We start from the raw sequence: 5,750 nt of genomic DNA, 5'->3' as shown, positions 1-5,750 counted from the left end.
AACATATGGATGATAATGGAATAGTTTAGGTTAGATGGGCTTCAGATTGGTTTCACAGGTCGTTTCAACATCGAGGGCCGAAGGGCCTGTACTGCGCTGTAATGTTCTATGTTCTATGAATTTCTTTACCGTTACCCAGCCGAGCCCAGAGCTGAAGGTCGCATCTAACGGCCGAGGCTGGAGGTAAGTTTAGTTCAGAAACAGCCGGATAAGGCAGATTGGTGCGTGACATAGCAGGGAAGGCTTCAAATTCCTCGGATACGGGCTCCGGGGAAGATGGCACCTGATGTGCTTGTGTCTGAATAGATCTGGGAATGAGTTCCTTTTGGGGTATTTTCCTAGTTGGGGATAAGTTAAGATAACTCAATGGAGCGTGGTACCTAGGACTGAATATTAGAAAGAAGAAGTGGCTTAAGGAAGGCCAGGTCTGGGTGGTGAGATAATCCTGGTTGTGGGATGTTCAGGAGGAGTTTAACGAGTAGATGTCAATGAGTCAAGAACACGAAGGCTGGAACTAAATGCTTTTGTGATGAACAGTTGCTGAACAACAGGAGACTGCTCAGGCATAGCCAAGATGTATGCCCTCATAACAGAAAGGTGGGGCACAGAAAGGAGACGGAAATTACATTAAAGAAGAAACAATATGTTGAGGCCACGTGATAAGTAGTTCAGAACCAAGAAGGGAGGAGAGAAGAGGCAAAGAGGGATTGTGAGAAAAGGCAGGCAGTTAACCTAAAAAGCAAATTTTTTTTTCCTTTATTCATTCATGGGATGAGGGCATCACTGGCCAGGCAGCATTTATTGTCCATCCCTAATTGCCCAGAGGGCAGTTGAGAGTCAGCCACATTGCTGTGGGTCTGGAGTCACATGGTAGGCTAGACCAGGTAAGGATGGCAGTTTTCTTCCCTAAAGGACATTAGTGAGCCAGATGGGGTTTTTCCCCAACAATCAATTCATAGTCATCATTAGATTCTTAATTCCAGATATTTTTATTGAAATCAAATCCCACCATCTGCCGTGGCGGGATTCGAGCCCAGGTCCCCAAAGCATTACCTGGGTTTCTGGATTAACAACCCAGCAATAATACACCTAGGCCATCACCTCCACATTGACAGTCTCAAAGTTTTCTCTAAGGACATCAATAGGAAGACAGAGGTTAAAAGAGGAGCCCACAAAAGGAATTTACACTCAGAGACAAGAGAAGCAACTGTTGAATGAAACCTTTTTAGTTTAACCAAATGCGGCTGACAGAGGGGGAAGTTCGTTCAGGAGATGGATTTAAAATGGATGAAGAAGGGTTGAATGGGATAGTGTTGGCACTTAAAGTTGATGAGGCACCAGGGGCAGATGGGATACATCTGAAGATATCGCAGAAAAGTCGGAAGAAATTGCCAAGGCTGAGTTATCTCCCAATTTTACTGGGGAGTTGGGTGCAGGGGTGGGTGGTCAGAAGACTGGGGGGAATTGCAAACCTGGTTCAAAAAAAATCCCGGCAAAAACCTGTCGGTGGTGCCGGGAAGATTCGGGGTAGGATTCACAGAAGAACTGCGGATTAACATTGAAGAGTCAGAGAAACTTCCTCAGCCTCTTGCCCTTAATACAAAGGATCCAGCTAGACTAGGCCCGGAAGTAGGCCTGCTAGGCCTGCCCTTACCCATTCTACAAGACTGTGGCTGCTCTGATGGTAAACACGCATTCCCGTCGACCCTTCACCTCTCCAACCCAACCCACCTCGCTGAACAAGAATCCATCCCACCCGAAAATTATTCAAGGGGTCTGCCTTTTCAGGGAGAGCTTCACTGAGATGAAAGGCTATGCCGAAAGGGGTGAGCCCTGATCTCCAAACAGTGACGCCTCATTGCAGACTTGTTCGCGAGAGGAAACATCCTTTCTACACCCGCCTGCGGGATCCTGGGGATATTTTCGTCAAGCCAACTGTGTTGCTGTTCTAAACTCAGTGCCTCAAGTCTAAATTATTCAGCCTTCCCTCGTGAAACAATCCGCTCCTTCCAGGGATTTAGTTGAGCGAACCTTATCGGAACTGCTTCCGATGTGCTAGTGTCCTTCCGTCAATAAGAAAAGCAGGACTGTCTGCAGTAATCCAAAGCTGCTATCACCACGTGGCCTGTATAACTGAAGTGTCTCCTCTCTACTTCTGCATCCAGATCCCCTCACGATAAGTGATAACTTTCGCTGGAGCTTCCCTGTAGCTTCCCTGTAGCCTTACACCAACCTACATGGGGTGTCAACCTTTCTTCCCATGAGTCAACAGACAGCGTCAATGTTTGTCATTCTGAGAATGGCCTGGGAGGAGGTAGTGTAGGCCAGAGGGAAGAGATAGCAACATCCAGGGCGAGATTAATTGGTTATACCTTCACACTGAGTGAAGAGATGGTAAAACGTGAGCCTGTAACATAAAGGGACAATGGCTTTTATGTATTGGATATGAAATGAGACGAGAGTGAGGACATAGGACAATGCTTTCTGACAAAGACATTCAATTTTCTCAAAGTTACAGAGTTTTGCGTCAGCCCAGTACAGAAATGAATCTCTCCTTGCATTCTTGAAGAAACGATAGTAAAAGTCACCAGTAATGGGTTTATTGAAAATTCACTGCAGGCGTGAATAAAGAATTGGGTAGTGGGTAGGAAACAGTGTGAGTGGGGATAAGGCATTCCTTTTCGGGTTAGTGACCCCTCACGGGAGAGTCTAGGACCAGAGGGCACAGCCTCAGAATAAAGGGGGCACCAACTGAAGACTGAGATGGGGAGGATTTCTTCTCTCGGTGGGGGGGGGAGTTGGGAATGTGGGATCGGCCGCAATCCTATTGGATGGGGTAGCAGGCTCAAGGGGCCAAATAGCCTACTCCTGTTCCTATCTCTTATGGTTTTATGACCTAATGGAGACTTGGCACCACAATCAAGGTACTTGGAATTGTAGAGTCATACAGCACGGAAACAGACCCTTCGGCCCAACTAGTCTGTGCTGACCATAATCCCAAACTAAATTAGTCCCGCCTGCCTGCTCCTGGCCCATATCCCTCCAAACCTTTCCTATTCACGTACTTATCCAAATGTATTTTATACGTTGTAACTGTACCCACATCCACCACTTCCTCTGGACGCTCATTCCACAGACGAACCACTCTCTGTGTAAAAAAATTGCCACCCATGTCCCTTGTAAATGTTTCTCCACTCACCTTAAAAAATGCCCCCTTGTCTTCTAATTGCCCACCCTCAGGAAACGACCCTTTGCATTCACCTTATCTGTGCCCCTCATGATTTTGTAAAACTCTATAAGGTCACCTCTCAACCTCCTGTGCTCCAGTGAAAAAAGTCCCAGCTTCTCTTTATAATTCAAACCCTCCAGTCCCGGCAACATTTTGGTAAATCTCTTCCAAACCATCTCCAGTTTAATAATATCCTTCCTGTAACAGGGCGACCAGAACTGGACACAGTGCTCCAGAAGGGGCCTCACCAACGTCCTGTACAACCTCAACATGACGTCCCCAACTCTTATACTCAAAGGTCTGAGCAATGAAGGCAAGTGTGATAAATGCCTTCTTAACCACCCTGTCTATGTGTGACGCAAACTTCAAAGAATTATGTACCTGAACCCCTAGGTCTCTGTGTTTTCTAACACTATATTTGATTAGCCACCCATAATCAGTACAGCAGGCCAACATGGGACTGTTTGATTGGGTCTGAAAGAATTCGGACGGCCACTGAAGTGCTGAAGAGAGAGAGAGAGCTCACGAGAAAGGACTCTGGAGCATACAGGGGGGCAGCTGTATGTGAGTGGAATCGCGCTGGGTAAGCCCACATGAAGAGGAACCATTCTAGGCACATTAACGCTGAGTGCGGGAGAGTTTTAAAACTGGGAGAAAGAGAGAGAGAGAGAGAGGGAGGGAAGGAGACAAAGATGTGCAACCTGGATTGAGAGTCTGAGAGCTCCATCATCAGGCGGGAGGCAGAACAGAGAAGACCACGTGAATGGAAATGCTGGAAAATGGAAATGCTGGAAAGCATTGGTGAATGGGGCAGACCAGGGCAGAAGGGGGGAAAGGTCTGTCGCCGCTTCACATTTGGATTTGTGAAGGCATGTCACCCGAAACAGAAGCACAGGGCAATTTCTGCAATAATGGCAAGGCGCGAATGGCAGTAAAGTGGGGAGGAGAATGGGCCACCCCCCCGTATTACTGCGCACTGCAGTACAGTGCGAAACCCAGGCTACAGTTAATGAGGATTCAGTAAACAACAGGCTCTTCCTCACTGAACACGAAAGATTCAAAATTTGTCGGACAAAATGATTCAGTCTTTGTATTTTCTTTTAGTTTTCTATTATTCACTTGTGGGCGTGGATGGCTGCATTCTGTATTTATTGCCCCATTTGCCCCCCTAATTGCCCCCCCTTGAGAAGGTGGGGGTGAGCCGCTGCAGTCTGTGTGGTGTAGGGACCCCCACACAGTGCCCTCAGGGAGGGATTTCCTGGATTCTGACCCAGTGACACTGAAGGAACGGCCGATATATTTCCCAAGTCGGGGACGGTGAGGGGCTCGGAGGGTGAACTTGCAGGGGGTGGTGTTCCCATGTACCTGCTGCCCCTTGTCCTTCTGGATGGAAGTAGGTCGTGGGTTTGGAAGGTGCTGTCTGAGGGGCCTCGGTGAGTTGCTGCAGTGCATCTTGTAGATGGTACACGTTGCTGTGACTGAGCGTCGGTGGTGGGGGGGGAGTGGGATGTTTGTGGATGTGGAGCCAATCGAGCGGGAGGCTGCTTTGTCCCTGGATGGTGTTGAGCTTCTCGAGTGTTGTTGGAGCTGCCTCCATCTGGGCCAAGTGGGGAGTATCCCATCACACTCCTGACTTGTGCCTTGTCGATGGTGGGACAGGCTTTGAGGGGGAGTCAGGAGGGGAGTTACTCGCTGCAGGATTCCCAGCCTCTGACCTGCTCTTGTAGCCGCTGTGTTTATGTGGGGCTGGTCCTGTTCAGTTTGTGGGCAATGGTAACCCCCAGGATGTTGTTAGTGATGGTAACACCATTGAATGCCAAGGGGGCGGTGGTTAGATTCAGTCTTATTGGGTGGCATGGTGGCTCAGTGGTTAGCACTGCTGCCTCACAGCGCCAGGGACCTGTGTTCAATTCCAGTCTCGGGCGACTGTGTTCAGGGATGTGTAGATTAGGTGAGTTATAGGGGGATCCTCTAAGGATCGGTGTGGACCTGTTGGGCCAAAGGGCCTGTTTCTACACTGTAGGGATTCTGAGTCTAAGTGATGATGGTCATAGCCTGGCATTTGTGTGGCACAAATGTCACTTGCCACTTTTCAGACTAAGCCTGGATTTGTCCAGATCTTTTGGCATTTGAACACGGATTGCTTCAGTATCTGAGGAGTTGCAAATGGAGCTGAACATTGTGTGAACATCAGCGAACATCCCCCACTCCTGACCTTATGATGGAGGGAAGGTCATTGATGAAGCAGCTGAAGATGGTTGGGCCCAGGACACTACCCTGAGGAACTCCTGCAGAGATGTCGTGGAGCTGAGATGACTGACTCCCAACAACCATCTTCCTATGTGCCAGGTATGACCCCAGCCACTGGAGAGTTTGCCCCCAATACCCATTGATTCTGGTTTTGCCAGGGCTCCTTGATTCCACACTCAGTCGAATGCAGCCTTGATGCCGAGGGCTGTCACTCTCACCTAACCTCTGGAATTCAGCTCTTTTGTCCATGTTTGAGCCAAGGCTGTAATGA

The 5,750-nt window shown here is 48.6% G+C and overlaps 1 protein-coding gene across 1 annotated transcript in view; it reads right to left on the bottom strand.

Moving 5' to 3' along the window:
* usp39 (ubiquitin specific peptidase 39) overlaps positions 1-5,750 on the bottom strand; it is a 44,179-nt gene that overhangs the window by 36,322 nt on the left and 2,107 nt on the right. The window lies entirely within an intron of this gene.

The sequence above is a fragment of the Rhincodon typus genome, chromosome 40 (genome assembly GCF_021869965.1).
Source record: "Rhincodon typus isolate 14 chromosome 40, sRhiTyp1.1, whole genome shotgun sequence".
NCBI classification, from domain to species: Eukaryota; Metazoa; Chordata; class Chondrichthyes; order Orectolobiformes; family Rhincodontidae; genus Rhincodon; species Rhincodon typus.
Note: the sequence above shows the minus strand (reverse complement) of the source record. Positions and strands in the feature narration are given on the sequence as shown.